At 37.1% G+C, this 9,671-nt stretch overlaps 1 long non-coding RNA gene across 3 annotated transcripts; it reads right to left on the bottom strand.

The window, feature by feature from the left end:
- Window positions 1–365: 365 nt before the first annotated feature.
- Window positions 366–8,896, bottom strand: LOC309505991. Of its 3 annotated transcripts, XR_014208612.1 has the most exons (6): window positions 8,703–8,896; window positions 4,911–5,026; window positions 2,015–4,616; window positions 1,601–1,824; window positions 1,414–1,517; window positions 366–1,145 (listed from the first exon to the last, which is right to left on the bottom strand). It is a non-coding gene; the product is annotated as an uncharacterized lncRNA (long non-coding RNA). The 3 variants fall into 3 exon arrangements; XR_014208610.1 differs by having other exon boundaries at window positions 1,414–1,824; window positions 4,911–6,850; XR_014208611.1 differs by having other exon boundaries at window positions 1,414–1,824.
- Between the last annotated feature and the right edge of the window lie 775 nt (window positions 8,897–9,671).

Genomic DNA, 9,671 nt, shown 5'->3' with positions numbered 1-9,671 from the left:
CACTGAACACATCTACAAAGCAATATTTAGATATATAACCCCACCTACTGCCAACAGAAACTGAACTGGTTAACACAGTAATGCAGTACTAACCACATACCTATTGTGTACTAAGCATGCTAAAAACATACTAAACATGCTAGCAACTACTATATACTGTATACCTCCTTAAATGCACATTGCCCAACCATGCTCTGTCTTCCTAAAGCCAACGAGTGACGATGGCACGGGTGCGAGGGCCCTTTCATCGCTGCTTGCAGCTTTAATTTTATTTTTATCCTACATAAGTACTACTTTCATACAAACCAATTAGACAAAGTTATCACAAAATACCATTTTTTTATTTAAAACATTTCATATATATCACAAAATAAACATGCCAATGCTGGAAATGATGTGTGAAATTTTTACACATTAATGGGTAAGTTTAGAGACAACATTTTTGTGTTAATTTTAACTCATTCATTGTGTTAATGATTTTAACAAAGTAAATATGTCAGAGAGGTTAGCACAAAGATGTGTAAACGTGTTAAATTATGTGCTGTCCTTCACTGCAAACATTTTTGAAAACATACATAAAATCATAAACAAAACATTAGCATTTGACTAAATGAATGTAGAGTCATTGGTTGTTTAGCTTATACAAGTATTATAATGAAATATCAACCATTACATTCATAAAACTGCAGAATATAAATACATTAAGCATTCAAAAAGGAAATGTCCAAAACAGGACAAAACAGAGTTCTTTTCACAATACAAGACACATAACCCCACCTTAAAAATAATTTCACTTATTTCCAAAAATGTGTTGGATTCATGTACACTGGTGGCCAAAAGAAGTATTTAAGTGGCGTAATGTTTTTGAAAGAAGTCTCTTTGATGCTCAAGAAACATTTATTATTATTATCAATGTCTGACTGTCTACTCCATCTTTTCTACAGCATAGGAGTAAAAGTCATCATCAAAATAATCTTTAAAAAGCCAACACAATGTTTTTGTCCACCTTTGTGAATAAATGAACTTCTCCAAAGATTGGTTCCTGTTCAGAACTTGATTGACAACATCAGAGTGTTCCCTGGTCTGCATGCGTGCCCACAAACACAAATGTACTCAGTCCTTCAGAGGAGATCCCGGTTCCAAAACTATATGAGAGAGAGAGAGAGAGAGAGAGAGAGAGAGAGAGAGAGAGAGAGAGAGAGAGAGAGAGAGAGAGAGAGAGAGAGAGAGAGAGAGAGAGAGAGAGAGAGAGAGAGAATATTAGTGTCACATTATTTTTAACCTCCTTTTTTGTTAATTTTTATTATTATTTTCACAAAAACTTAAGAATATATATTTGTAAACAGCTTTTGTCAATAAATAGCATACAAAAGATATAAATTAAATTATGCCAGATTAAATTTTAATACTTACAAATCCTAAATTCTGTCCAAAAATGCTGAGATGCATAGAAAGAAGTTGAACGACTGAAATAGATGATTTTAGCCCATTTCAGCTTGTCTGCAGTGAAGGAGTACCTGTTTGAGACAAATACACAGTAAGATACATGCAAGAAATCACTGTGTGATGATCGTTCTCCTTCCTACAGTAGTTAACCCACCTGTGCGCTGATATTAGGACCTTCCTAGTCAGGTGGAACTGCAATGGTAGAGTCGCTGGCTAATAAAATATAAAAATAATGCAAAAATATAAACTTAAGTTGTTTAGAATGCTAGATTTGGTCTGAATGAATTAGTGAGAGTTTTACTGCAGTGCTTACCTGGATACATTTAATCTGGTGAGACTGAACAAAGACAATGGTCCATCTTCTGATTGGTTCATTTGCTGTGTAATAAAGTTAGACATAATGCAAAGGTCACTTATTTGATATAAAGTTAGCCAATTTTATAGAGATTTTATAAGATATTGTTAGCTACCTAGTCTGCACCAGTGGCTCAAAAGCAATTTTCACATAGTGTATGCTAATCATTTCAGCAAACTTATCTCAAAATATATCACAAATGGGCTGGCCTACCTCTGGAATCTTGCTAAGTCACTGGCGCGAATTGGCGCTTTGTTGCAGTTGCCTTTAAACACAAAAATGGAAGTAAATATTAAATTCCATAAAAAAACAACAACTATAATATGGTATAGTTTGCAAACTAATGCTAAAACTATAAAGGTTCTCATCAGTAGGCCAACATTAGGATATAAACAGAATTTCACATTAGTTTATTCACATTTATTGTTAATGTAAACGCGTTGCTCGTTGGCATATTTTAACTCGACAATTCAATAATCTAACAAAGTGTGTAAAATGAAACGTTAGCTCAGTTTACCATGGTAAAGTTCGTTACCGCCATGTTGACGACGAGTAACGTTAGGCTAACGTTAACGTTATAACATCCGTTACGTTAAACTGGGCACAATCCTGTCAACATACACAGAATGTGTTTTTTTTTTGTTTTTTGTTTTTTTACCTTGCTTGCTGATCTCTCTCTCGGTGAAGTGAATTCCGTCTCTTCCCCGGGCCAGACACGAACGTCGCGATCCAACAAAAGACAGACCCCATACGCTGATTTCACGCAGCCGCCATTTTTAAATCGAAAGTGAGGCTCCGGTGGGAAGAACCCCGGAAGTAAAGATAAACAACAATGCCTTGGATTACCAACCTGAAGCTGCTGCCGCGATTTACACTATTGGATGTTAATATTCAATATAGGATATGTATATAGTTCATTCCTGCTTCTGTTTTAACATTCTGAATTATATATAAAAAATTTATTTTATTTATAAATTAATTTCACTGTATATAGTCTAAAGTATGAAAGAAATGTATGTACATTTTTAGAATTGACACAACATCATTAAACACAACAATACGCCATCGCATTCACGACTCTCCTGTGATTAAAGGCGACACTTCCGGTTTTCTTCCCACCGGAGCCTCGCTTTCGATTTCAAAATAACGGCTGCGTGAAATCAGCGTATTACCTACACTGGATGTCTGTCTGACGCGACACGACAAATCCCAGACAGTGTAGTGATGCGCCGCGGCCGTTATATTTCAGACGTAGTCCGATACGAGTCCAAGCGCTCGCACTAGTTCTTACAAGGGATAAACAGGTTTGCATTTAAAGGTCCGGTCGCTTCAATGTGTCCAATATAGACAGCCTCTGGCTATTATAGCGTTGTAGACACGTGGTGTAAGGCAAAAATTAGGAAATAAAAAGCACGGTGGAATGGTGCCAGCCAGAGAGGCAGTTACGTCAAATACAGTAGTATACAGCAAATTTTAAAAATACAGTAAGTCTCTGTATGTGGTGTTAGACGTCACAGAAAATTCCCATGATGCAATTGGAATCACAGTTATTTACTGTAAAGAGAAATAGCAGTATAATACTGGGGGATTTAAAGTAAATAACTGTAGAAATTACAGAAAAGTCTAACAGTGAAGGAAGTTTTCAGTTCTGAAACTTTGGATATTCTTATAGTATGATGACCTCTTATATGTCAAAAGCTCAATAATTTTTTTTCATGACCCCTTTAAGTGATCAAACGTAACTGTAACAAAGTTCAAGTTCAGGGAAAGATGGTGATGGTCAAACAACTTTAATCGTAACATAAAAATATACCCATAGAGCTGAATAACACATTGCTTTGGTGAGAAGGAAATTAAAGTATGTCATTGTGTGTCTCTCTCTGTGTGTGTGTGTGTGTGTGTGTGTGTGTGTGTGTGTGTGTGTGTGTGTGTGTGTGTGTGTGTGTGTGTGTGTGTGTGTGTGTGTGTGTGTGTGTGTGTGTGTGTGTGTGTGTGTGTGTGTGTGTGTGTGTGTGTGTGTGAGAGAGAGAGAGAGAGAGAGAGAGAGAGAGAGAGAGAATACCACAAATTATGCTCAATATATTTTTATTTGGTCTAGCAGTGTACAGTCATATTTGTTTACTAACAAAGTTGTCATCTAAGAATATAACATTTCACAATTGATGTATTAATTACATTTGCAGAAATTGTTTAGCCTTTTTCAATCTTTCCCTTGAAATAACAAGAATGTTCTGGAAATTAAACTAAGACTAGGAAAATAAAAATGAGAAAAGTCATTCTCATGTCAAGGCTCGGTGTTCATCTGAAGATGTTTTACTCCTCATCCTACAGTTTAACACACCCTCGGTTACACTGATAATATGGCAAATTAGGTGCTATTTTCTTCAGTGTCTCTATCACCTTCACCTTCTCATCATATTCCCAAATCTTTTTGAAAACAAAGGCTACATTTTTTTCTTCTTGTAACCATTGAAGACTTTTTTCAATGTTAAAATTCCCATCGTGCTTTAGGCATTTATCCATACAAGGTGAATTAACAGTAAAATAAATCACACATCTATCTTCTTTGTTTGTCAAGATTTTTTTCAGATAATTCTGCAGGCGAAACTCAGCATGTTCTGTGTATGGAGGTTTCTTAGTTTCTATTAGCTTTGGCTTTGCAGCAATGAGATTATCGCTGTCATAAACCTCATTATTTTTGCTCACAAATGTTTTTTTCACTTTTGTTAAGTCCGGGCCTGTATATTTAGAATCTTTTTCACATTTCTTTTTCTCAACACTGAAGGCTACAGCGTATTGCCCTTGATCACCCAACCTGAAAAATGAAACAGAGGTTTTTAATAATTAACAATTTAATAATTTAATATTGTGTAATTCTTATTGTTGTATGTACCACATTAAAATATATTAATAGATACAATAATACATTTTTAATTAAATGTTTTACACCTATTAATTACTAACTAATAATGTTTTATGTTAAAATTATGTAGGGACACAAATCCAGCAAACCACTATTTTGTTATATCTGTCTCATAGTTTTGAATTTAACCATTGGATGCATTTTAACTTTAAATTCTATGTATATGTTCAATCAAAAAAGACTTACTGATTCTCCAAGTTTTTTACAATATTCTTGAGGGTTCTTGGATCAACATTCGCATCTACTGCTGCACAAAAATGAACCAGGCAGATCAGGAGGATCCTCAGTGGTACATTGAAACCCTAAACATATGGAAACACAACTACTTACATATCTAGGCACAACAGAGTATACTGATTGTTAACAACTGAATATTCTTTTGAAGTCCTATGTAGACCTTTATTGGTGCTTAAAACACTTGATCAGTTTTCTAAACATTTTTAACATTGTAATAATTACAATTATTAAAGCTGCAGTAGGGAACTTTTAGAAAACGTTGACTTAGCCAGAAAATTTGAACAAGCACAGCTTACAGGTCACTCCCCCTCGCTCTCTGCTGCGCTACAGCCCTCCCTCCACAGCTCCTCCCCCACCACAATGGAGCCTGCCGTGAACGTGCAGGCTAGTAAACAGGACCACCGATGACGGATAAAGAGTTATCGCACATTCATTCACTGGTAGGGACGAAACATCAACAATATGCTTTATATTGACTATGGCCTGCCCATACTTTGTCTTCAAACTTGGTCCTCAAATCATTATGTATTTTGGAATGTTACTTCATAACGTTGCACTCTTTCAAATAGCTAGCAAGATAATTTAACTGTAACGTTACAGTATGTAAGCAATTATTCTAGCGATGTGTAATGCTAAATAAGGTTTGCTAGTACATTATTTCAGCAACATTACAAGCCAGTGAATAAGCAGGTTTCAATGGTTTGTTTTGCACAGTGCGTTACATTTTATCTGTATGTTATGCGGCTAGAGTTTTGACACTGAGTCAATGGGCTCCGACGGGCTTGTTTATCGTCATCAATCTTTTTCCATTTACCTGTCTTTGTTGTATGAGCAGGTGCCACTCGAGAAATTGGCAGTTTTGGTTGTTTGTCCCTCATTAGCAGAGCTGCGGCACACCGGCTATCTTGATTTTGAACGACGGACAATACGCACTGTGCGAGAGAGGGGTGATGATCAGCGCGTACACGCTTGATTGACACTGCTAAGACACTCCTCCTGGCTCTGATTAGTTGTTTCATACCGGGAGCGGTGTATTTCTGCAAATGGCAATAGGACCACTGGGAGGAGCCAGAGGAGCTTGATTTTTTCACAGATTATCTGTCTCATATTGTACTGTCAGGACATAATGACAGTTTTAACAAATATGTAAAAAATACATTTTTACAAAAGTTTCCTACTGCAGCTTTAACAGACAATTTATATTATTGAATGTACTTAAACTATACACAATGATGAGGAACAGACCATTAGACAATTAGACAATAGATAAATCATGCTTATTTAAATGATGTATACAGTTGTACATAATAATACATAATGTTCCATTTGAACTAAGACTACAATTTTAAAACATAATTTAAACATATTTTTTTCAATTTACAGGTTTCAATATTCATACTATGTTTACATATGACTCAGTAAAGCCCTGCCATTCGGTTTAATGAATCATAATGCAATCGTATTATTAAACACGCTATTATTATGTTTGAGACATCAACCACTGGTCGATGACCATAATGTTTGTATAAACTGTAGGTAACAACTGATAAAATGTACATTTAGGTCATAAAAACAGTAATATTTTCTTCTCAGCCATGTCAACAATTATCCTTGAGTGAAATCTCCTCCCATCTGTTGTCTGATTGGCCTTTCGCAAGGATTCCTGGGTAGTTAAAGTGCGTGGAGCCTGCATCTATGCGGGCTTCGTGGAAGACCGCTTCAAGGGTACAAAGGGGGCGCTGCTGAGCACACTTCAGAGTGGTAAAATGCTGAATGGGACGGCCTACGGACTCGTAGACTCAGCGAGCACGCGCAATTCAAGTCCACGAGACCGAAAGTCCGCATGAAGTGCGCCATTTGGGACAGGGCCTTAGTTAAAATTCACTTACCTAGAAGAAAGATCCAATCAGGGGTCAGGGTGAGAGGTCGCGAGGAAGCAGGAAGGTAACGTGGAGAGAACGACACGGGAGAAAAAAGAGAGAGACACATGAGTGAGAACTGCGCTGTGACTGCCATGTTAAAAATTGGTAAAACACCAAGTTAATACGTGTGATGGTAATGAAATGTAATTGTATACTGCACGAAGAGTAGTTACAGACATTTTGACCAAGTTTACAGTGTAGGCTAATAGTTAATGGTTGTGAAGGACTCGGTTAGAGTTTTCAATAAGGAGAAAGAGTGGACGGCTAGTCAGCACGATTCAGCTATAAAGACTATGCCAGCGAGTAGCCTGCTCGGTTGCCCTTTTGTGCATCGTATGAAAAAACACTTATCTCCAGAGCCATTCCCTGCTTAGCTGTCGGACGACGTATTCAACCACCAGCATCGCCAGCACCGCGTTGCCGCGGCGTGGACGACGACAACAACGACAGCAGTGAGTTTTTTTTCTGTTTGCTGCGCCACTGCGCGAAGCGACCATTGTGTTTAAGGTCTCTCCGCTCCCAAGCCACGATACAGGCCTGCAACGTGTCCTCCTCTGACTGTCTGGGTATTCATTTTATTTTACTGAGTGGCCACTTGGTCATTTGCCGGCTTAGCTTTAATGGTGGGGAATTTAGTGTTTTTGTATAATTGGTCATTTGACTGAACTGTGTTTCATTTCAATTGCACTTTTGATATTTGAACTGTATGTAAATACTATATTTTTTTCAATAAATAGTTTAAACTTATTTCTGTTGCAGATTTTCATTACATTGGGTTTATGATATTGGTCATTTTGCTACTTAAAGCAAGATAATATTATTGTGTTTACAGTAGCCTGGTTTAAAGTGAAAGTGTTTATTAACGCTGATTAAGATAGCCTAAGTGATATTTCAATTGATGCTTATTGCACTTATAGTATTGATAGCCATTTAAAAAGGGTAGAATAATAATGTAACTTTAAAAGTTAATGCTTATTTAACCAAGCACTTGAGATAGCCGCATACAATTAGTGTTTCACTTTCATTTAGCTATAAAGACACTATAGTGTTTCACTTTCATTTAGCTATAAAGACACTGTATTGCCATTTTTGCATTAAGTTAAAAGCTACCATTAAGGTAAATGCTAACAAGTAACTAATAATTAGGGAATTACAGTAGTAGAGCATTAATTAATATTAGAGAGAGAGATCTCTCGCCATATAGGATTTCGGGGAGCGCACTCCACGCTAATAGCTAGACACGTTAGGGGGCGCTACATAATGATATGGCAACATGGACTGTAGGGTTCTGTATTCATACCGTTTCTCTGTGGGTGTTTTAAATGCGCATCTGAAAAGTCAGCGCTCTCCGTGAAGTGTGTTCTCTCTGTGCTGAGCATAGTAGCCTCACGTGTGAAAATAAACAACACGTGGGGCCAGTATTAATTATTATTATTGCCTCTAGAGGCCGTTCGCTCTGTGTAATCCCAGCGTCTCTTCTCAGTGCTCTCGTACTGTGTAATGACTGCTTACTCTTCTCACCCGCTCCAGCAACAGACGCAACTATAGGTATGGATTTTTGACAACAACTTTCCACCAATCAACTATCGGCACCGATTTACAGGTAAAACCAATGAATCGGTCGACCTCTACAATATTGCAATGTATTGCAGCGCCTTGTGCTCTGTTTGATATTTATCTTTGTGCATGTGAATGATCTGGCAGGTTTTTATCAGTTGTTAGAATTGTGTGAGATCACAGAAGGAGACACGCAATATAGTGATGCTGTTTTAGAACCACTAATAATGTAATAAAGTGAAGAAGTATGAATATGACTTACCATGTTATCTGTTGCTCAGATCAGAAGGTTCAGAGATGTTGTGTGAGTCTGCAGTGAAGCAGGAGTGATGAGGAAGAGGAAGAAGATGCTTTTTATTCTGACACTCGGCCAGCCCTCTTCTTCAACACCATGAGAAGACCAATTAAAACGGTTCACACTTACATCACTGACTCCTTTAATGATGTCACTGAGCATCTTTGTGTGTCTCGCCATGTACGGTATGTTGGACTTCCTCAAAATGATCAATAAGAAATAAAACAATTAATAATTCCTCCAAGAACTCTAAAAACTGTCATGGGTTCCTCCAATAAAGCTATCCAAGGAAATGGATTTAAGGCAGACCATTGCCTTGGGCCCCAAATAATGTGCAGGAACATAAATATGAAAATGAAATATGATCTTACATTGTTCATTTAATAATTAATAATGTTAAGTTATTGTAATTGCAATCACAAAGCATACAATATCTTTTTTTCTTTTTCTTTTTTTCCATGGCATTAGAAACACCCTTGTAGAAGTGTTATTAAATGGATTTACTCCTCAAGCCATTCTAGGTGTATATAACTATCTTCTTGCAGACAAACACAATCTGAGTTATATTTAAACTGTGTCAAACTATGTTTGACTAACATTCAATCAGTGTCTTTGAACCGAACGCAATGGTTGTCTTTTACACCAATGCCTCTCTGTGACGCCTCTTCCTCCAGTGTGAGGATGAACTGCTGGATTGGCATTTTTTGTATATCGTGGACTTTAGCTGGTACGATGTCTTTGTCTGTGTACAAGTTGCCAAAGAAGAATATGCTCTTCTGCTTGATGATACACGTGTCACTGTTAAACACCAGACATGTTTCCACAGCTCTTTCCATTAGGCTTATCAGATTCCGACTCGAGGAATAATGTTTTTTCTTCACTGGTCACGAACACTCATGCGGATTATTCTATAGTTGTTCACCTCCAAAACTCACC

This window comes from Leuciscus leuciscus, assembly GCF_965113295.1.
Source record: "Leuciscus leuciscus genome assembly, chromosome: 9".
In the NCBI taxonomy this organism is placed as follows: domain Eukaryota; kingdom Metazoa; phylum Chordata; class Actinopteri; order Cypriniformes; family Leuciscidae; genus Leuciscus; species Leuciscus leuciscus.
Note: the sequence above shows the minus strand (reverse complement) of the source record. Positions and strands in the feature narration are given on the sequence as shown.